Source organism: Poecilia mexicana, unplaced genomic scaffold (genome assembly GCF_051168715.1).
Source record: "Poecilia mexicana isolate PSO_F unplaced genomic scaffold, ASM5116871v1 scaffold_3, whole genome shotgun sequence".
In the NCBI taxonomy this organism is placed as follows: Eukaryota; Metazoa; Chordata; class Actinopteri; order Cyprinodontiformes; family Poeciliidae; genus Poecilia; species Poecilia mexicana.
Window position 1 is genome coordinate 3,628,420 of NW_028263372.1, and position 23,324 is coordinate 3,651,743.

The 23,324-nt window shown below is 41.8% G+C and overlaps 1 long non-coding RNA gene across 1 annotated transcript; it reads right to left on the bottom strand.

The window, feature by feature from the left end:
- Positions 1-5,337: 5,337 nt before the first annotated feature.
- LOC106904383 (uncharacterized) lies at positions 5,338-18,765 on the bottom strand. Its single transcript, XR_001414897.2, has 5 exons — positions 15,720-18,765; positions 15,507-15,629; positions 13,202-13,255; positions 5,602-5,667; positions 5,338-5,469 (listed from the first exon to the last, which is right to left on the bottom strand). It is a non-coding gene; the product is annotated as an uncharacterized LOC106904383 (long non-coding RNA).
- Positions 18,766-23,324: the final 4,559 nt, after the last annotated feature.

Genomic DNA, 23,324 nt, shown 5'->3' on the forward strand with positions numbered 1-23,324 from the left:
TCATCATCCATGTCTTCCAACACCAACCGCTCATAGTTATCTTGTGCTGATTCTGATCCGATCATCGGATCCGCTGTCACACTGGTTAGCCACAGCTTCTTGGCTCCATCGTGGCTTGTGGTAGACAGCACTGTTGGCCAAACGTCTTTCAGATACTCTTCATTGTTTTCGTCCGCATTCTTACTCCTGACCACCAACCTGAGGTTTTTGAGCTCGGCGTAAGCGTCTTGGCCGGTGCTGGGGACAGTTGGTGGTGCCGGCCCGCTCCGGGGGGCCGCAGGGCTACGCTGGTTTGCCCTTGATGATGTTTGTGGCGGCTCTTCCTCGTCCGCTGACACTTCATCTAGCTTTTGCTGGGTTTCTCGGGAGTACTTGAAAGCGGCCTTCTTGAGTCGTCGCAACATTACGTCGTGCATAATTCCAATATATGTCGATCTAAAGTTGGAGGTTAAGGGCTGGTGCGCCACCAGTGTGGAGCGAGACGGAGTCATCAGGATGTTGGCCCACTCACCGATGGTCGCCTCGACCCCCAGGGTTACTCGATCATCCAGTCGTCCGGCCCACTCCCCTGGTATCTGGTAATCGGTCTGGCCGACTTCTGGAACATACGCACGCCGTCCATCTTTGGCTTGGACCGGACCCCAGGTTACATCTCTTGCCATTTTTTCGGAGACCTTTTCGATGTCGAAGGTCTCTGCTTCTTTCTTCTTCCCTCGATGCTGGCCCGTGCGGAGGGGTTTGTAGTTACCTAGGGGGTTCCTTGGGCCGGAGAAGGCACTCTCTTGATCACTCTCATCTCTTTCCTCTTCTCCATCCTCATCCCCCTGTTGCTCTGGTTCCCCCTCTGACTCGCTGATGTCGCTGCATTGTGGCTGTTGTACGGGCTCATCTTCGAGGGAGTTCAGCGGCTGCATTTTGACTGGCCTCATATGTCCGTCCCCTGCCTCCACTTGGGGTTCTTTCTTCTGCTGGTCCTCATCACGCTTCCTCTGTTCGTAGTTGTCCGACTCAATAGTGAGCCGTCTAACGTACTCTGGTGCTTGGCCTTCCGGCTCGATCGATGACGTCTTCAATTTTATTTTTATTGGCTTGAACACCTTGGCCCGGTCAGTTTGACTGCCGTTCGGGGGTTCGCTCCCCTGGATTCCCGGGGGGTGATTGCTGGTTTCAGGAGGTGAACGTTCGGCGTGGTACTGTTCCTCTATTTCAGCTGCCGCCCTCACACCTTGTTCGGTCTGGAGTTGATGCAGGCGGGGATCAACCACTAGCACCACTTCTCTAAGCCCTAGGAGGTGACTGTTGGTCTTGGCTATCGACACCACCCCTTTCTCTGCGACTGATTGCGCGGTGTTCCCTCTCAGATCCGGAGATCTCAGTCCTTGCACACTCACCACTACTCTTCTCATGCCTTCATTGCTCGCAGCTGTAAGCCCTCGGTATAATCCGTGCCAAATCTTTTTCCGGTAATCTTCGAGGTTGTCCTTTTTCTTGTAAGCGTCGATTGGGACCAAGATCACCACCCCATAAGTCAGGTTGTAGCCATTTATCGTGACTATTTCACCCTTAGTTGTGGCGCTGCCTGTAGTTCTCAGAAGGCGTTGGTCTCGTTGGTAGTCTTCTCCCGCTCGATGTTTGAGGTCCATTCTGAACTGTCGGTTGTGGATTTTGTACTTATCGTCGGTGAACGCGATCAGTCCGTCACCCTCGATGTCCCACGGCTCTCCGATGTATCGATGTACTTGGAGTCCCGTCTGCAGCCTGACGCTGATGATTTCTTTGGGCATTGGGGCCAGTTCTCGGGGCATCTTCCGGGCGTTTGATTTCTGCAGCTTCTTCCTGGGGCTGTCGGTTGTTCCTCTCTCTTCATCTGTATCACCTCTCTCGTCATCCGAACTGCTTCCAGACTGCTGTCGTGGGGGAGCCACTAGCTTCCTCTCGGTGCTGTATACTTGTGGCTGGAACTCACCCCTCCAGTCCCGTCGCGGAGACCATTCTTTCGCTGCCTCCGCCCACTGTCCTTCATCGAGGTCGAAGGCAAACGTTCTACCCTCGACCCCCTGTCTCGACGGCTCGGAGGGTCTTTGTCGGTTCCTTGAAGGGCCTGGTTGTTCTTGGTCTTCCTCATCGTCCTCTTTCGTCAGGTCTATTAGGTCCCCTGACGCTGGCTTCCTCAGCGGCGACTGGTCACGGCTGGCCCTCTGGGTAGGAGGTTCAGACATGTCCGACTCTTCCAGGTCCGGCTCCCGTTTTTTCTCTTGTTCTATTCTGTAAGCTGCGAGTCTCTGTAAGGCTTCAGTACATTCGGCATAACGGGGCGTTCCACGGACCTCTGGGTTCACCAGGACCCCGTCTATACCGGCGGCTAGTGTCGCCGTCTTCACTATACTGTCATATTTTTCAGAAGGACTGTAGATGATTCGTAATTTGCCATCTGTCCATCCTTCCAGTAGGTTAGCAAACCACTCCAGCCACTCCTTGACTTCCGTCTTTTTGGCCACCTTCTCCGGGCATTTGACGACCCCTAGGCGGTGACCATCTTGGAGCTGAGTGCAGTAGTAAACTTTCTGATACCTTATTAGTGCTTCCATCATCCTCCTCCCAAGCTTGGGGTCATCCGAATAATGGCCTCGTTCGAAGCTTCGCCGATTGGTCTTGGTCCAGGTCTCTATTCCATCACCGAGCAATATCAACATCACTGGAAGCTGTTGCAAGACTATCTGGGAGCGTAGGAGCTGTGATTCCTCATTTGGTCCGGTGACGCTTGTCTCCCGCTCTAGCGCTGAGGCTTGCGGGGGTTCTGGTCCTTTCTCTTCTTCTTCTTTTCCTTCATCCATGATTGTCTTTGTCTTCGAGTCGCCTTTCCCCCAAAGCCTCTCTTTAGCCTTCAAGCAGGGATGGGTTTAGGCTATTGGCTACTGGCTTCTCGTCCGGATATTTGAATCTATCCTCAGCAGAAGCTCTCCCTCACCTGCATGCCATAGTTACTGCGAGGGTTGTGACTGACAGCCGGATCAGTCACCACTAACTCTATTCCTTAAGAGCTAGCCTCCAAGTGAGCTATTCAGATACTCGCCTCTGTTTTTACTGACTTGGTTAAAGTGGGGTCCTCCTACTCCTTTGGGAGGAGCCCACCCAGGGACGCCAAAATTCTAAATGTCTGTCATTTTCTTCCTTTGAAGAAGGTAGGGATCCAGCAATGTCAAATTTTGAACTTACATATTTTTCAAAACTTTATTGGAACCCCAACAGCACATCTTAAACATGTGGACAAGTTTAAGACTTAGTGAACAGCCAAACAAAACCAACATGGATGAGTTCCGAGTTGGTCTCAGTCCTGAACTTCTCCAGAAATCAAAGGGTTGTGTTCGTTATTCTGCAATAGCCAGCCACGCCCTAACCTCACCACTGACTGACTATTGACCAGTTCTCTGTCTAACAGGTCCGGAAAATCCCTGAAACCTGGGTCTTACCCTATCACAGGTTTACTAGAGAATTTCTGTTTAAACTGGCGGCGGAGAAAACTCGTCTAGCTCTAACTACCTTCAGATCCAGAAGTTACGGCCCTTTTCAGTTGAGAAACAGTCGACAGAGTAGCACTAGCTGCCGCGTAGTTCCAACAACCACGCCTGTTAACGGTAGCTTTCCTCCTTAAAATAACGTGCACTTGTTATCGGCTAGATTGGATTTAGTGACTTAGATATAAGTCCCAGGGCCTTTATTTATTGCTCGCCAAAGGAAAGTACGAAGCCACCAATTTCTAGAATCATGCATTTAGATTTTACTTATACCAGAAGAACCCTCATCAAACAGTGACTCAATTGAATTCAATGTCCACAACCTCCATTCTTACTTTTATTATATTTTATTAAGCAAGCTTTAGCAGGGGTAAATGACAAGCAGATTTAATAAAAGTAATTGTATACTTGTAACAAGTATTAATCTCAAATTATAAAATGAACCAAATCAACCATATCCTATCTTATTTCTATCCCTAACCTGTGTCACTAATTTCACTGAGCGAGGCTTTAGGGGCAGGGCAACTCACACCCGATGTTAGTCGATCTTGGCAGCCGAAATCTTTAGACGTCCTTGGTTAGAGTCTCTGTCCTAGCCGGGCAAAGTCCTTTTCCGGAAAAGTAGCAAAGTCAATCTGTCCAACCTCTTTTAGACGAACAGAATCTTCATCACTAGGTGACCTTTGTCTTTTCCCCAAGTCTGCTGCTGTTGAATAGGGATCGTAGGGTGGAGGCAGAGGAAACGGTCAAATTCAGGGGCCAGGGCTGGGGCTGACGGATCTTGTCCTTCTTTGCGGCGAGAAGTCTCAAACTTTTCCCCCGGTCCCAGGGTGTGGTCCTCCGCTGATCTTTTGCCTGCGTCCTCTTGTTGATTCCCCTTCAGCGCCGCGGACTAAGAACAGTTTCCTCCCCAGCTCGCTGGCTTTTAAACCCTCTTGGCCCACAGTTGTGTATGGGAGAGGTCTTATGACTCATTCTTCCCGAATATCTCATCGGGAAGTACCGTCCTGCCCAAACCTTGTTCCACCCTGAATTTGGTAATACACAGACCTCCCTCTTTTGCGTTTGACTGCTGCAACTCCTTTGCAACACTTCTCTCTTTTCTGTTGGCCATCTGGTAGTTATTACCTTTTTTGGCAATTTGTTCTGAGGCCCCCGCCCAGCCAGTGCTAGTGACTTAATTCACTCTGTTCCTGTCCTGTGATCAACTCTACAGTCTTCTTATAACGTACCATGAAACACAATCAACTCAAAGCATAATCAATTTGTTTTACCATTATCTGAAATCATTGAAAACATATAACAATTAAGTTGTTACTGTTACCGCCGATCATGAATACTGATTATATATTTCAGTCATACATTACAGACATTGTGGTTACAAAACATCAATCATTTCAACTAATTACACACATATGTATTTCATTTCATTTCTTTAATCATTCTTAAATCAACGTACAAGATCATCGTTACTCCTCAGGCCTTTTACCCTGCTTTCTGCGTGTACCTAGAGAGATCTCACAAGTCCATGCCAGTTTTCTTGACAGTTGCTAGAAGATAAAGAAAGAAAAACATGTTTTAATGCACGAGATAAACAGCGCATTAAACTGCATTTATGTCAGTTAAAGACAGACAAGATGAAAAGGAAAGATTTAGTGGACGGGCACTCTCTATGACCTTCCTTCATTGTAGCTGTCCTATTAGAAATGGACAGGACAGATACAGAGAGACAGGCAGAGGAAAAGAGACAGGGAGAGAGATGGAGTAAGAGAACTGATTGTGTGTAAATGTGTAATTTTACCATTTTAAAAGTTCCACTGGTAGTCCATGTAGGAGAAGAATAGAGACACATGGGTTCACTGCTGTCCTAGTGTTTTGCATAAGTTGTCCAGTTAGTTTTGATGTCACTTTTGCAGCTTTGGTTCTGCTTTCTGGGTTGAAGCCTATAAATCGCCTAGAAACAGATGGGAGACTGTCCAAATCAACCCTTTTGTTTTTTTAAGTACATATTACATTTTTAGATTAGATCCCTGTGAACTACCAAACAATGTTTTGAAAAGGCATTACTGAAAAAGTTCTCACTCACCTATGAAAAAATACTCTAGGTGGCAAAAGGTGCTGCTGGACCAGCTTGTGCCCTTGATGCCGTTTCCTGAAAAATAACAATGTTCAGAGATATTAGTTTTAATTTTAACTTACTACTCAGGTACAGAGAGACATTTCCATATACAGATACATTCTGATATACTGTGTTTGCAGACAGAGACACAATGTACATTCTGTGCCTCTGTCTGTAGACCTAAGGATGGCAGATAAATTGAGATGGAAATATCTCACTATGTCTTCCATCCATTAGTCTATGGACAGAAGGATGGAAGTTGCAGTGAGACACAGACAATTGGAGTATCTGGGGTGGTGAGAGGGGTCAGGGGTCAATCTTGTCACCCCCCACAAGATGCTGCCCTGGGCAGTTGCCCATGTCGCCCATAACAGAATCTGGCACTGGCTGATCAATCACAATTAATCACTATGCCTAACTTTGTAAGCTTGAAATATAAATATGCACACAGTTGTGCAAACCCCTCTTGCTGCACACCAACAATTTAAAGTCCAAGCAATTATCTTGCATTTGTAGTCTCCCATACTCAATAGTAAGTAAGAGAAATGTTGCTATTGAGTACTCCACATGCATACAAGTGGTACCAAACTTGTTCAGGAGCCAACTGATAAGATCTATTTTATTAGATCTATTTAATTTTCTAGTTTTTGGATGCCCCACCCTTTTATGAAGGGCAGGACCGTGCAGAGACCACTAAAGGGGCAGATGCTCAAAAAAACAAAGGGCACAGTTAACCGCCTTGTAGGACAGACTATTAAAGCCACACAGCTTTCAGAGTTTAATAAACAATGATAAATTACAAAATTGTGAGATATACAATCAAAGCTAAGGAAAATCTCTATAGAGCATACAACTATGCATATGTAAGATATTGTATTAGTAATTTCTTTCTGCAGGTCTATTTTGTTATAGGAAAGTATTGCAATATTCAAACCCGCAATTTAACAAGATATGTAAATCAGAGCGAGACCACCAGACATATTTTGTCTTTACAGAATTACACTATTAAAAATATAAACAAGGGCACAATGCAACCTTTTAGTGGACTGTAATCTATAAAAAAAGAGCTGCCTGTTTGCTACACTTGCAGTGGAGATGAAGATGGTCCATTCAGGAAATCAGAGTTGCATCAAACTTTAACGTGAAAATGGAGAAGAAAAAAACACAAGCAAATATTGAATTGTTAATGCATGTCACCATGAGAAAAGCCTACTGAGTTTTGCTTAAAAACCTTTTTTTAAAATTAAAATCACAGTTTTGTCTCATGAAGTGAAATTGTTTTTGCAAAACAAACTTATTTGCACTTGTCATAAATCTTTTCTTGCTATTCTAAGTTTTTGTTTGTGGCTCCAAGTTTTGCTTGTGATTCTCACATGACGTCGTGGGCAGGACCTAAAATCACAACAAAAGATTTTGGGTTAGGGTTAGCTATTTGCCAAACAAATAAAAGTTTGTTTGGCAAATACTTTTTAAGTTCACAAGACAAAAATGAGTTACATAATTAAAAAAAAAGATTTTTAAACAAAACTTTGTTTTTAAAAAAGAAATCATTACAAATCCAAAAGTTTGATTACAATTTTATTTTACTTAACTGAGGTTAGTTTTTTTTTTGTTTTTTTTTTTCATTGAATAATTGGGGAAAAATTTAACTACATACTCTGCGAACCAGACACTAAACTTAAAGTCTGGGTTGAGTTTTTTCCCCTTCATTAATGACATACATTATATCTATCATGGTAATTCAGGGCGAGTTATTTTTAATTCTAAATGAATATCCTTGTTGGACTTTTATTTAAGTGCTATTCTCCTTCAAGATACATTTACCTAGCGCCAGAATAAATGCGATGTACATTTGCAGCAAAGGAAATTAGAAGATCGGATCCATTATGGAGATGATAGCTTTTGGATGGGCGATGTGCCCCTATTGCATAAGCGATACTGAAGAATGACTGCCATCATTAACGATACAAGGAAGAAGCTTTTTAGTTGTCTTGCTTTGCTAGCAAAGTCGTTAGCTAGCAGCTAGCTAATAGCACAACAACAACAGTCTAAAGTCTATATGATAAAAATACTGAATCGATAGATAAGAACAATTTTTTCTCACCTGGTTGTCTCCTCCCACTAGTTATTCAGAGAAAGGCAGACAGAGGCCTGTCAGTGTCTGTTATATTTCATTACCTCTCTGCTTAAACTGCGAGTCCGTGCTGAAGCAGAAACGATACAACATTCAACGTTTTCCATCATCTGACAAGTAACAAGTCTACTCCACTTTATTCATCAAAACGTTTTTTTTTTTTTTTTTAATTCACCAAAAACTGTTCTGTAATCTGGAACGTTCGCTACGTTGAGCTCCGCAATTAGCCGCCTTATCTCACTGCGTGAGAAGCAAATGCGTCATGCGTCATGGGCAAAAGGTCAAAGGTAACAAGGTGACCGGCTTATTATGTTGTACAAAAAAAAAACCCCAACAAAAAACAAATAATTTTACTACAGAAGAGGGCTTAGGAAATAATAATACCAAAAAAAAAAATAAAAAATTGACCAAAAGGGCACTTGGAGGCAAGGAGCAAAAGGGCAGGTGCTCAAGCACCCCTAGCTCCCCCCCCCCCTCTGCACGTGCCTGGCCAAGGGGAACTGCCTATGAAGCAGTGCACATGTACATTCTCAAAAAATGTTTTGTCTCAAACCAATCATGTCTGAAGATTCTTAGTTTTCCAGGTTTTTATATTCAGGCAGATTTATAGAAAGTTAGTTTGTTTTAAACGATAAGAAATGTTCCTCTACATTCATTTCCTGTGATGAGGCAGCACTCAATTGTCCTCATCCAGTCAGCGAAGACTGGTGTAATTCGTGCATGTGAAATTGGTGGCTACTAAACTAGAAGTGCAAAATGTTGGCAAAAGACCCAACACAAGAAAGTTGAAACTGCTCAACTCTTGTTGTCGTGGAAAAAGTATTTCGCTGTTCGTAGCTCCTCGTGTGTGCTGCTGAGAACTAGATAATTGTCCGCGGGACAGAGGCTTTGATGTCAAAATAAATGGTTTGATTGATCTGGGTTATGTAATATGAATGCCTTAAAATGTTCAGGTTAATCGCATGCGCTAACTCGTTAACGTTGACAGTCCTATATGGAGAGAAAATTAAAAAAATTAAAAACAGTTGAGGCATCCTACCCTCAACTTCCGCAAAAAGACCAGGGGCCTCATGCATAAATGACTGCGCAGTTTTGACACCAAAACTTGGAGTACGGAAAATTTTAGAAAAGTGCGGTGCACAAAAAAAAAAAATCGGATGCATAAAGCCGTGCGTGCGCATCTTTCCGTTATAAATCCTAATTTGCGGGAAATAGAGTGCAGCTGCTGGACTGCCCTGCCGCCACCAACAAATATGTAAATTAGTATAAATACCTGGAAGTCTGCCACCATCTGAAACAATAACCATGGCAACGTCCTTGTTTGAAGCAGTATAATAATTACATATTTTATTTAAAAGGTGCTTTGAGGGCACATAATGTCACCTCACAAAAATAAAAATACATTTTAAAGTAAAAAAAATATATAAAGAGATCGTGCAAATCCCTGTCTGAGTAGTAGCGCGTTCAGACGGGATTTAAAGACGGAGAGTCAGATGGTCCCTTGAGTGGGGAATGTGGACGTATATTCTAAATAGTAGAGTCATGTGCATGAGTTGCACATTTACAGAATGAAGATGCTTTATGTCCATAAGGCACATTCACAAAGCGGGTGGCTCCGCACGCCTTCTTCAAGTTTTGCTCAGAGATCCAGGATGATCAGTTTGAGCAATTTAAACGCTAATAAACCATCATCATTTCCCAGCAGATCAATATGATCTCTGAACAATCGCTCCCTCTGTATCCTTCCATTGACGATGTTCTCCATCAGAGCCAAAACTCCACAATTACGCAGCTCACCTTTGCGCAGCTAGTTCTACGTGTGATTGCATACACACCTTAATCACCTTAAAAATAATAAAACCTGTTGATTATTTTTAATCAGCAGGTTTGAGTTAATCTGCTGATCCAACCCTGTTTTCTTTTTTTGGTGAGAATTACCCCGCAGATGAATTCCATGCGCTTTGGCGCACAGACCAATGAAAACAAGGACATAATTTTTTGCCCCCATTTAAAAATTCCTCAGTGTTGTTAGCAGATTACATACAGTTACATCTTTGAGACAAAAACTGAGGAAAAGTACTATTTACATTCGAGCGAGGTTTTCACTTACTTTTATTTTTATTTTGTGTGCTTGTTAGCTTATTGTCTGAGAATACATGCGGTTCAGTTTAATCGTTTACATTTAAGCAATAAAATATTAAAATCATGAAAAATATTGGTTTGGTGTTTCTTGGTCTAAATCAGGGGTGTCAAACGTATGACCCGCGGGCCGGAACCGGCCCGCCGAACAATTTAGTCCGGCCCGGGTCTAAATGCATTATCATTATTCATGAAAAAACATATACTTCGTTTAATTGAAATTCTGCAGTTCCTATACTGTCCACGAGGGGCGCTGTGTTTTATTCAGAGCACACAACATGATGCAACACTGCAGCGGAACTAACAGCAGATGGCAGCACTGAGCTTCAGGTTCTGTAAACAAGTTCGATTCTATGCTTTACCAGCTTTTTATTTTGGCCCTGTCAACCTCATATTTCTCGTGCATGCTAACATACATACATGTTATGTATGCAAGTTTTTCTATATGTATGCATTTTATGCATCAACAAATGTACTTAATCAAATGTCTGTTTAAAACAGCTGACACTTAAGATTTCAAATGTGTGAAGCCAGATAATTTGTTCAAATTGCTTCCCAGATGTTGAAAATTGATTTTAAATCTTTTCTTAATTTTTGTCTGTTGTATTTTGTGATGCAGGACAGTGTTTTTAAGTTCCAAAAACTGTGAATAAATGTTTTGCAACAATCACTGAGATCAGTTCTTATGCATAATGCACTTAAATACATGCTTAACTGAGTAAAAGTATTGTTGAAATTGCAGATACCTTTCTTAAAAACTGAGATTATTCATAATATATTTTGTAAAAGTGAAATTCGTTTAATATCAAAATCAACAAGTCCACTTTTATTGGTTCTATTTAATCTTGCAATGAGTTTACTTGTGTGGCCCCCTGCAGATCAGATTAAGCTGTATGCGGCCCCTAAACCAAAATGAGTTTGACACCCCTGGTCTAAATAAATACCGAACGTAGTCAGACTTTAGGTGAGCTTTGACGCTTCCTGGTTTGATATTGTCCACAGAAAAAGTTTGAGTGACTGCCGCACATTTTCACGCCAGTGAAAGAATGTGCGTATATTTACGCAAAACTTGACGCAAAGTAAATTTTTATACATGCTAACTTTTGCGTAAAATATGGGACCGCACTTTTTTTGTGTGCACACATGCTTTATGCATGAGGCCAGGCACGTGCAGAGGGGGGAGCTGGGGGTGCTTGAGCACCTGCCCTTTTTGCTCCTTGCCCCAAAGTGCCCTTTTGGTCAAATTTTTTTTTTTTTTTTTTTTTGTTGGTATTATTTCCCAAGCCCTCTTCTGACACATAACATGTACTAAAATTATTTTTTTGTTTTGTTTTGGTTTTTTGTACAACATAAAACCAAGGTCAAAGGTCACCTTGTTACCTTTGACCTTTTGCCCATGACGCAGTTGCCTCTCGCACTGACAAGGCGGCTAACTGGAGCTCAACGTAGCGAATGTTCCAGATTACAGAACAGTTTTTGGTGAATTATACATTAAAAAAAAAAAAAAAAAAAAAAAATGTTTTTGGTGAATAAAGTGGAGTAGACTTGCTACTTGTCAGATGACGGAAAACTTTGAACGTTGTAGTATCGTTTCTGCTTCAGCACGGACTCGCAGTTTAAACAGAGAGGTAATGAAATATAACAGACACTGACAGGCCTCTGCGTCTGCTTTTCTCTGAAGAACTACTGAACGGGAGGAGACAGCCAGGTGAGGAAAAACTGTTCTTAACTATCGATTCAGTATTTTTATCATACAGACAGGCTGCTGTTGTTGTGCTATTAGCTAGCTGCTAGCTAACGACTTTGCTAGCAAAGCTAGATAACTAAAAAGCTTCTTCCCTGTGTACGAGGCACATCGCCCGTCCAAAACTTATCATCTCCATAATGGATATATGTCCGATCTTCTAATTTCCTTTGCTGCATAATGTACATCGCATTTATTCTGGCGTTAGGTAAATGTATCTTGAAGGAGAATAGCACTTAAATAATAGTCCAACAAGGATATTACTTAGAATTAAAAATAACTCGCCCTGAATTACCATGATAGATATAATGTATGTCATTAATGAAGGGGAAAAAAACTCAACCCAGACTTTAAGTTTAGGGTCTGGTTCGCAGAGTATGGAGTTAAATTTTTTCCCCAATTATTCAATGGGAAAAAAATAAACTAACCTCAGTTAAGTAAAATAAAATTGTAATCAAAACTTTTGGAATTGTAATGATTTCTTTTTGAAAAAACAAATTTTTGTTTAAAAAACTTTTTTTTAATTAAATAACTAATTTTTGTCTTGTGAACTTAAAAAGTTATTTTCCAAACATAAACTTTTATTTGCACACATCAGAAATCTTTTGTTGTGATTTTGGGTCTTGCCCATGACTTCATGTGAGAATCACAAGCAAAACTTTGAGTCAAACAAAAACTTAGAATATCAAGAAAAGATTTCTGACATGCACAAATAAGTTTGTTTTGCAAAAAAAATTTCCTTCATGAGACAAATGTGTGATTTAAATGTTTAAAAAAGTTTTAAGCAAAACTCAGTAGGCTTTTCCCATAGTGACATGCATTAACAATTCAATTTTTGCTTTTGTTTTTTTCTTTTTTTCTGCAGTTCCACCTTAAAGTTTGATGTAGCTCTGCTTTCCTGAATGGACCATCTTCATCTCCACTGCAGCAAACAGGCAGCTCTGTTTTATAGATTACAGTCACTAAAAGATTGCATTGTGCCCTTGTTTATATTTTTAATAGTGTAATTCTGTAAAGACAAAATATGTAAATCAGAGCTAAACCATCAGCTCTGATTTACATATCTTGCTAAATTGCGGGTTTTAATATTGCAATACTTTCCTATAACAAAATAGACCTGCGGAAAGAAATTACTAATAAAATATCTTACATATGCATAGTTGTATGCTCTGTATAGAGATTTACCTTAGCTTTGATTGTATATTTCACAATTTTGTAATTTATCATTGTTTATTAAACTCTGAAAGCTGTGTGGCTTTGTTAATATTCTGTCCTAGAATGCGGTAAGATGTGCCCTTTTATTTTTTTTTTGAGCACCTGCCCTTTTAGTGGTCTCTGCACGGCCCTGCATGAGGCCCCAGAATATGGCCATCCGCATATTCTAGGTGAACTGAACTAAAAAGCTCTAGTGTTGCACATAATGCTAACTGAGAAATAACCGAAGTTACCTTTAGCAAACAAGCGAGAGTAGCTCAGTATTACCACATAAAATATATTTTCGTACACAAACACAAAACTGCAATACAATGATTTTTTTAAAAAGTACTTACCAGGTGAAAGTCACTGTTGGCCCGCCCTCTAGCCTGTGGACGTTCGCTTCCACCCTGTAAATATTCCACAATGCAACTGTACATTAAAAATTTACAGTATAGCTGTAAATTTCCACACGTGATCCAGCGGTCCAATCACGTCCCATATACTTTCCATACGCATTTTAGATCACAGTGAAGAGCTGTATTCTCAAAACCCAGCCACCTTACTGTATTTTCATGCTGTAGATTTTACAGCCATTTGTTACAGTGTATGCTCTCACAGAGTCCATTTAAGTAAGTAAAGTAAGTAAGTAAGTAAACTTTATTTCTATAGCGCTTTTCACAGACCAGGGTCACAAAGTGCTGCACAAAATGTAAAAAATAAAGAAATTAAAAGCAACATACAAAACAATAAAACACAGTATTACGCTAAAAAGCAAGTTTAAAAAAGTGGGTCTTAAGTTGTTTCCTAAAAGTGTCTATACAATCCAGAGATCGAATGGTACAAGGTAGCTCATTCCAGAGGCGAGGCGCCACAGCTTTAAAAGATCTGTCTCCTCGAGTTTTAAAAAGGGTCCGAGGAACCATCAGCAAGTTCAGATTGGACGACCTGAGGCTCCTAGTCGAAACATTTAATCTAGACCTCCAACAAAAGCAGAGTGGTTTTGTCAAAATTCCTCCAAAATGGTTCAATAAAATGAAAATAAGTTTCCAAAACATCAATATATCCTTGATTTAAACAAATAGAAATGTGTTCTAGAAAATTATATTGGACTGTAGCTTTCCATTGCACAGGAGTAGTGTTTAACAGTCATCTTGGCAACTTGCTCAATTTTGAGTTGAATATAAAACCTTCCTTTTTCTTCCTATTCTTCTTTCTTATATGTCTTGCTGAGTGCGATGCGATAACACTGTAGAATTTGCTTGCTAAATGATTTTTATTATTAGACAATTATTCTTGAAGCTATTTTTCCTTATTCCATTCACTTTTCCATAATTCATTAGTTAGTTGATTTCTTTTGTGATTTTCATTGTCTTTGGGCAAGTTGACAGATTGTATAATTATATCTTAGGCATAGTGTTTATTGTCTGAATATTTTGACTGCAAAGTTTAGCTATTTTATTTATAAATGATCAAACATTGTCAACCTCTCATTCGTTCATGAGAGTCTTACGTTTGTCTAATGATTCCATTTAGTCAGGTGGTGCGCTGATTCAACTAAAGAAACTATCAAGAATTTCATTAATTATAGTTTATCACTCATGTCTTTTAAGGTTCTAGTGGTCTTTATGTGAAGGTTGTCAGACAGGAAAGAGGGTTGTGAAAGAAAAGGAAGACATGTGGCAAAGGTCTTCAGGTGGGGACTCAAACCAGTGACGGCTGTGGTGAGGACTGATGCCTCCATATACCCTTGCACCACCGCAGCACCCTATTACTCATAAATTTTAATAATTCCATGAGCCAAATATTATATCATCTCGGTTACACAACAATAATAAAAACAAAGGACATAATTTTTTGGCCCCATTTAAAAATTCCTGAGTGTTGTTTGCAGATTACATTTTTGGGCTTTTTCTTCCTTTCTGCTGAAGAACAGGTCTGCTCCAAAAGATGTTGATTAGGAACATGTCCATCTTTTGTGTGTTATTTATGTAAATGAAGAACATGTTGCACCTCTTCTTTTGTTTTATATTGAGTGTTTTTTTAAAGTGCAGCAAAGGTGACTAATAATGATGCTGTAATATTGTAGCTGCTGTGTAATTATAAGCATGATGCAGCCTCTTTTATGATACAATATAATTTCATAATATCAATTAAATAATTTATGTTGAAGCCTTCTTTCTGCTGCAGTTCTTTAGCTTTTCTGTTCAGTAACGGGTAAACGTATTCTGTCTGTGCTGAACAAAAGCACTGAAGACAGTTTTGCTACACAAGGTTGCTGTATTTTTATTGTTCCAAAATGAATATAATTCTAATTCTCTTTTTTATATAGTTTTGCAGCATATTTGACCTCCTCCAAATGACTGAAATTCTGAAAGTGTCATGTTTGGTTCCAGTTTACGAACCCACATGCACGAACACAATCAGTGTAATCGGAAGAGAGAGCAGTTTTGGCACCCAACGCAGAACAGAACTGTTTCCAAACCTGTGATATGAACTGGGGACCCCGATCTGACAGGATCTCCTGAGGCATGCCATGCAGTTTGTAGACATGCTTAATCAACAACGGGGCAGTCTGAGCAGAGGTGGGAAGCTTGTGGAGAGGAATGAGATGGCAGGATTTTGAAAAGTGGTCAATGATAGTAAAAATGGTGGTCATACCTTTAGACGGGGGTAGTCCAGTAACGAAGTCTATGGCGATGTGCGACCAGGGTCTTTTGGGTGTAGGAAGGGGCTGTAATAAACCTGCAGGCGGCTGGTGAGATGACTTATTTCTCGAACAGACTGGGCAGGCGAGAACAAATTCTTTTACATCCTTATGAACAGAGTCCCACCAAAACCTTCGATTAATCAGGCCGATAGTGCGGCTTATACCTGGGTGCCCGGAGAATTTGGATGAGTGTATCCACTTTAGGAAGCGGGATCGGACGAAGGTGGGGACATAGATTCTCCCTTGGGGACAGGACTCGGGTGGAGGCTCCAGGCGTTGAGCCTGACGGATTATATCCTCCACTTCCCATGTCACGACCCCCACAGTGCAACTAGGGGGTAACAGAGGTGCTAGGCCCTCGTCTGAATCATCAGGCGTGTAGAGTCTGGAGAAGGCCTCCGGCTTGACGTTCTTGGATCCTGGGCAGTAGGAAATAGACAGGTTAAACCGGGAGAAGAATACTGACCAGCGGGACTGTCGGGGGTTGTTCTGTTTAGCGGATTGCAAGTACGAAAGGTTCTTATGGTCAGTCCAGACAACTACAGGATGTTCAGCTCCCTCCAGCCAGTGATGCCACTAGTGGCCAGTGACGCGAGCTTTATCGCCAACAACTCCCGATCTCCCCCATCATATTTTCGTTCAGCCGGGGAAAGTCTGTGGGAGAAAAGGGCACATGGGTGAGTCTTGTCATCTTGCGAAGAAATTTGGGACAGGACGGCCCCTACTCCTGAGTCTGATGCATCGACCTCCAGAATAAACTGCTTTGTTGGGTCTGGCTGGATGAGGATGGGAGCGTTAGCAAACAATGACTAAATACTTATAGTGACCCATAGGTGTTTTGAAAGCGGTCTTCCATTCATCCCCTTCGCGGATTCGAAGGAGGTGGTAGGCATTTCTTAGATCCAGTTTGGTGAAAATGGTGGCTCCCTGAACGGGTTCAAAGGCGGAAGAGAGGAATGGTAGTGGGTACTTGTTCTTAATGGTTATTTGATTTAATCCTCTGTAGTCAATACACGGTCATAAAGAGCCATCTTTCTTTCCAACAAAGAAAAATCCTGCCCCTAGGGGCGAGGTGGATGTTCGGATGATGCCTGCTGCTAGGGAGTCATTGATGCATTTCTCCATGGTTTAGGGTTCGGGCCGGGAAATATTATACAAGCGACTGTTGGGTAGTGGGGCGCCAGGCAGAAGGTCGATGGCGCAGTCATAAGGACGATGAGGTGGAAGTGACAGGGCTTTATCCTTATTAAATACGGGCGCCAGATCATGGTATTCAGCGGGTACTGAGGAAAGATCGGGGGATTCATTCTCAGAAGGATTTCTAGTCGGGGAGCTCGAGGGAATAGCTGAACAGAGGCAAGTGGCATGACAGTTGGATGACCAAGACTCTATGTGAGCTTTAACCCAGTTAATGTGAGGGTTATGGGTTAATAACCAGTTAAATCCAAGAACAATGGGAGAACTGGCAGCACTGAACACAAAAAAGTATATCGATTCAGAATGATTACCTGAAACAACGAGACAGACTGGCTTGGTTTTGTGTGTGATGTGAGGTAATGCTTTACCGTTAAGGGCAGCAACTCGGAGGGGAACCGGCAGTGGTTCTACTTTGATGGCCATCTGATTGGCTAGAGTTGAATCGATTAGATTTTGTTCGCAGCCAGAGTCGATAAGTGCTGACAGGGGGAGAGACAAGTGATTATTTCTTAGAGTTGCCGGTAGGATGAGACGAGATTGAGTTGTGGGTGTTGGCTCCGACAGTTTCCTTGTCGTTACTGTCGGGCCTGGGGGTTTAAACGGACTTGACAGTTGGCAATGAAGTGGCCAGACTCACCAAAGTACAGATAAAGACGTGAATTTAACCTCCTACGTCTCTCCTCCGGGGTTAGGCGAGTATACCCCAGTTGCATGGGTTCTGGCTCGGGGAAAGGCGTCAATACTGGAGACTCAGGAGAAATAGCAGGTGGGTTCTGAAAACAAGATCTAAAAGGAGAGTTACGACATTTTCGTTCTCTGGCACGTGATCTGATGCGGTTATCCATCTTTATGGTGAGGCTTATGAAGTCTTCTAAAGTCTCTGGTTCATCTAGAGTGGCTAGTTCATCCTTTACCTGCTCACTGAGAGCGTGGAAATAAGCATTCTTTAGTGCGGCTGCGTCCCAACCAGATGCTGCAGCTTTAATTCTAAAGTCAATGGCGAACTCAGAAACTGTTCTTTGACCCTGCTTGAGATTCCACAACTCTCGGGAAACTGAAGTCTTGTCGGTGTCACGACAAAAAACCTGCTTACGTTCCTTCAAAAACTCTGAAAATGTGCAGCCAAAATTGGTGGGGGAGGGAAACTTAGCCTCAGCCCACTTCAGAGCACGTCCAGTTAACAAGGATAACATGTAAGCTATTTTGGCATTATCATGGCGAAAACTCTGAGGTGAGTGGTTGAAAATGATTCCACATTTCAAAATAAAACCTTTACACTTCCTTACATCGCCACAGAATTTATCGGGCGCTGGCGGTCGTACCTCCGAAAACGTGGCGTGGCTAGATGGATCCGGAACTTGAGATGCCGCTGACGGTGCATTCGGGACCGGTTGGGCAGAGCCCTGGAGGAAATTAGATATTTCAGCAAGCCGATGGTTAGTTTCTGCTTGCAGGCTACCTAGCTCTCGCAGGGCTGCATCAAGTGACTGTATGAGAGATTGTTGTTCTGCCAAGGCTCTCCTAATTGCGTTTGCAGGGGTAGACTGTTGGCCTGAGTGTTCTGTCATGTTTGGTTCCAGTTTACGAACCCACATGCACGAACACAATCAGGAGACGCGTGTACAAAACAATAATGAAGTTTATTGAAAAAGGGGAAAGGGTTGGGGAAAAAACACGGAGCAGGAGTCAGGAAGGGATAACCAGTTCAGCCACTGTCAACGAGAGGAAGCGGTTAGTAATCAGCGAATCCAGGGAGGTGGATGAATAGATATACTGAGGGGGAAGGCTTACTAGGAGCAAATGGAAGTTTTCTTAGGAGCAGAGAAGGACCCAGGGGCGGTGAGGAGATGAACCGTTGGAGGGCGGACAGGTAAGTCTGGCTGAGTGGAGAAGCGAGCTGGCGGCTGATAGCGGTCCGGGATTAAACGATCCACAGAAACTCTTTTCTCAAGGAACTCCAGAGGAATCCAGGTAAACCGAGGTAAACAAACACTCAGGTAAGGAAGTGTCAGCTCGCCGCTTCTTAAATATCCACAGCCTCTGTCTGACAATGCGCCACAGGTGTGTCCCTGGGTTCGACCACACGCTTCTCCAGGGGCTCTGTTCCTAGGCGGCATCTGGTGGAGGAAGTGGGAAGCAGCAGGCTTCCAAAAACAACAACAAAAAGGAAAGGACAAAACAAAAACAAACCACCAATCCTGACAGAAAGCTGTTATTATCAATACTTTATTATTAAAATATCTCTTACATCCTTCTGTTATTCTGCTAAAACAGTTTAACAAAATGGTACATATGGTTTACACAGACAATAAAGACCTCAACCATCACCTTATAACTGGAATAGCTTTGTGGAGTAATTAAATCTTTAATATGTCCAGCAGCAGGCAGCTGGGAGTAGCTATAGGAGAGGGATGAAGAAGAATCAGCAAAAATGAAAGTGGAAGTTGTCAGATTATTAAGCTTGAAATAATTAAATATCGTGATTAAATTTGACCAGATCATCTTTCACAGGTTGCCAGGTTTTCAAGTGGCAACTTTCTTTCACTTCATCCTGAAATTCCCTTATCATCCTGCAGTCCAGGTGACTTCTAATGTCGCATGTGATGATGAATTAAACAATAAATCTACAACTACAAGTCTGATGTTATTCATTGATATCTATTTTAGGAAAGACTTTAGTCTATGAAACAAATTTAAAAAACAAAGTTTCATAAATCTGTGGAATCTCTTTTCACATTAAGTTTATGAATTTAAAATTATTACATGTCCAGTTCCATCTATCAGAGGTAGATGTAGCAGTTTATTTTTATTGTTTATGGAAGTGCAGTTCCAACTTATTTTACTTAGTTTTGAAAAGACACAATCACTGGGACAAAATATGGTTCTTCCAATGGGAAATCCATTCAATTGGCTTATGGGAAGATGTGGAGGCATGCATGAAAATGTGACAGCTGGAATGAAACAGTGGTTCTGCAGAGTAGGCCAGAGTCTCCACTCTTTAGAACAGCTCTTAGTCTCAAAAGTAACAGATGGACTTTAATGCTTTGAGAAATAAACAGACATATAAAATAAAAACTCTGTTGGGATTTTTTTAGACTCCAACCATTTAAGGCTGTTCGGAGGCTACTTAATGATGACTTTTTGTGCAAAGTTGTGTGGGCTGCAGTCCATATGGCCCAATAGAGAATCCAAAGCTCAGAACACATCTAAAATGTAAGCGTGATAACAGTAAACTGAGCAGAGGAACAGCTATAGTGGAAGCAGGCATGTGAGATTTATCTTCTTCAGTTTGAAGAAATTTCAAGCCAGCATTAAAAAAAACACATTCTCTGTAGTTAGTGCATTAAAGACTGTTGTAAACTCAGTACAATTGATTTATTTTGTGACAATACTGGACTATATCAAGACACTTAAGACACCTGTACCATTATGTCAAGTGTTAGACGAAACTCTTATGCAGCAACTATTACTGACAATAGATGATTGAATAAGAAAATATTTATTGAAATAATGGTGAACAGAGGTAAAGCAGCCAGGTCCACACTGATTATATTATATAATAGCCTCCTTAATTTTAGTGTGTTTTTAAATCAGTTTTAGATACAAATCACTTAAAATTGATTACAGAATCAGCTCTGTCTTTCGAAGAAACAGAACTAAAACACAGAAAAACCTCAAACACAGAAAACACAGATCGTCACACGAAGGAGGAGGACGCACCTTCTCTGTCTCCCTGCCCTCCCTATCTTCCCTGCTCAGCATCTGTGTCCTGTGTTTTTAGAGTCTTCTTTGAATAGCTTCCAAAGTTGCAAATTATGGATCTGGTCAGCTCAACGCAATTGATACAATTTTTTTCCACTGGGAAACCGGGTAAAGGGGAACCCTCGTGTCCCAACAGGACATTCTTCGTTGCATACACGATGGATTCTGGATGCAAGTGGAAGACCGTGTATCTGACTACGCTGTCAGTCGAGGATGTTGAAGATGTGTATATGACTCGATTTATGATAACAGGTTTTCTGCTTATTTGAGTTGGCGGCTACCTAGCTTATCAGAAATTTCGGAAGATGCCGGCGGCCGTTTTGGCCCCTTCAAGGCTGCCGGGTACGATTGATGGGAAGACCCTAAATTTTGCTGTTTGGATTTGCCATTGAGAAGCACCAGCGAGATTTTCAAGGAAGGCAATAAACTGATGTCAGCCTGACCTAAACAAATTTCTGCTATTGGAATCTGGCTCCACGGGCTGGCCTTGGCTGGCCAGCTATCCTCCCCTGGTTGTTATGTCTAAAGAAGGCTCTGTTCTCCTGCCCTCCCCTCCCTGAGATCATCTGTGGCCCTGAACTGATAAAGCTGGTGGTGAACTCCGACATCATACTCACAATCACAGTCATGATCTGACATGAACATGGGGTTCATGTCAGATCTTCAGTTGGGGTTCATGATCTGACACACACATAACTCACATGACCAGGGGTGAAAGTAGGGATGTACGGTAGGGTACTGTTTAGCCCTAAAAGATTTAGCGGGGGTACACAGTACCTGCAAGAGAGAGGAGCGGCTGTCTGCTGTAAAAAAAATCAATGGGTTCACTGTGCAGCCGTGAGTTCACCCACTAATTAGCCGTGACTGATTAGTTTGTCAAGAACAATCTAAAACACGACTTAATCAGTTAATAAATAGCTTTATTCCCATTTCATATTGTTTCTGAACTGTTCGTGTTTTACTAGAGCAGCGGTGCAATACGTCAATCGTGGAAGGTTTTGAGTCGATCTCGGCATTAGGAGACAAACTGAACGCTGCCAAGAGGCTGAGACCAGCAGGTCCTCCTCTGATTGGCTTAAAACGTTCCTAACTTTATTAAACAAAGAAAAAAAAATCAGCAAAACGTGTTGATTTTTCAACAAAACCCAACAACAATAATAATCTCAGTGATTATTGTGTCAACAAGTTGTTGCGCAATTCTGTGCATTTCGCTTCCATTACCAAAATAACGAGCAGACCAGGAGTTTAAAATTAACTAATCAACCACTGCTGTGTTCAGGGAGGCTTATTAATAATCGCAAAATAAATATCAAGCCTGAAAACCTAATAACGAAACGGACTAAATGGTATGTTTTTAATGTAGTCCCTGCCCGGCTCCTGACGGTTGCCATGGCAACGGGTTTGATACAGGTGCATGGTAAACTAACCCTTTTACCAGGGGTGAAGCCCTGAAGCCCAGGGGTGAACTAACCCCTGGTAAAAGGGTTAGTTTACCGTGCTCCTGTATTTTACCATTACATGCCCCTTTGCCTTGGCGCATCACAGCCGCTGTAATTTCTGAATCAGGGCCGTGCAGAAACCACTAAAGGGGCAGGTGCTCTAAAAAAAAGGGCACATCCAACCGCCTTCTAGGACAGACTATTAACAAAGCCACACAGCTTTCAGAGTTTAATAAACAATGATAAGTTACAAAATTGTGACATATACAATCAAAGCTAAGGAAAATCTCTATATAGAGCATACAACTATGCTATTTATTAATAATTTCTTTCTGCAGGTCTATTTTGTTATAGGAAAGTATTGCAATATTCAAAGCCGCAATTTAGCAAGATATGTAAATCAGAGCGAGACCACCAGACATATTTTGTCTTTACAGAATTACACTATTAAAAATATAAACAAGGGCACAATGCAACCTTTTAGTGGACTGTAATCTATAAAAAAGAGCTGCCTGTTTGCTACACTTGCAGTGGAGATGAAGATGGTCCATTCAGGAAAGCAGAGCTGGATCAAACCTTAACGTGGAACTGCAGAAAAAAAAAAGAAAGAAAAAAAAGCAGATATTGAATTGTTAATGCATGTCACCATGAGAAAAGCCTACTGAGTTTTGCTTAAAAAACTTTTTTTTAAGTTAAAATCACTGTTTTGTCTCATGAAGTGAAATTATTATTATTTTTTATTTTTTTGCAAAACAAACTTATTTGCGCTTGTCATAAATCTTTTCTTGCTATTCTAAGTTTTTGTTTGTGACTCAAAGTTTTGCTTGTGATTCCCACATGACTTCGTGGGCAGGGCCTAAAATCACAACAAAAGATTTCCGATGTGTGCAAATAAAAGTTTGGTTTGCTTTTTTTTCTCTCTTTTGATTTAACAGGGTATTTTGGTCAATTTCAGTATAAAAAAACACATATATAATAAATTGCAATACTAATTAAAGCTCCGCGGAGCCTCAAGCGGCCCTCGCAGCCAAGCGCCGCTCAGGCCTAGCCACCGCGGATGTTCCAGCCACCGCCTCCCCTCAGCACCACCTCCCCTCAGCTACCATCTCCCCACAGCACCACCTCCCCCTAGCCCCCGCCATCCCCCAGCCATCGCTCACGCTCTCACGGAGCTGCCCAACCCGCCCTGAAGATAGTTACCCGTGTCATGTACGCCATTGTTCCCAGACAATGCACAAAAATAGAGAATCCCAAGTTGATAAGGTCTCTTTTTTAATCTGGCCAGATTTCTGTTATAGAGTTCTGTTCCAGGTTCTGTTTCCAGGTCCAGGACTTTCTCTGCTGCAAAGTGGACCAGACTAATGAGTTGGA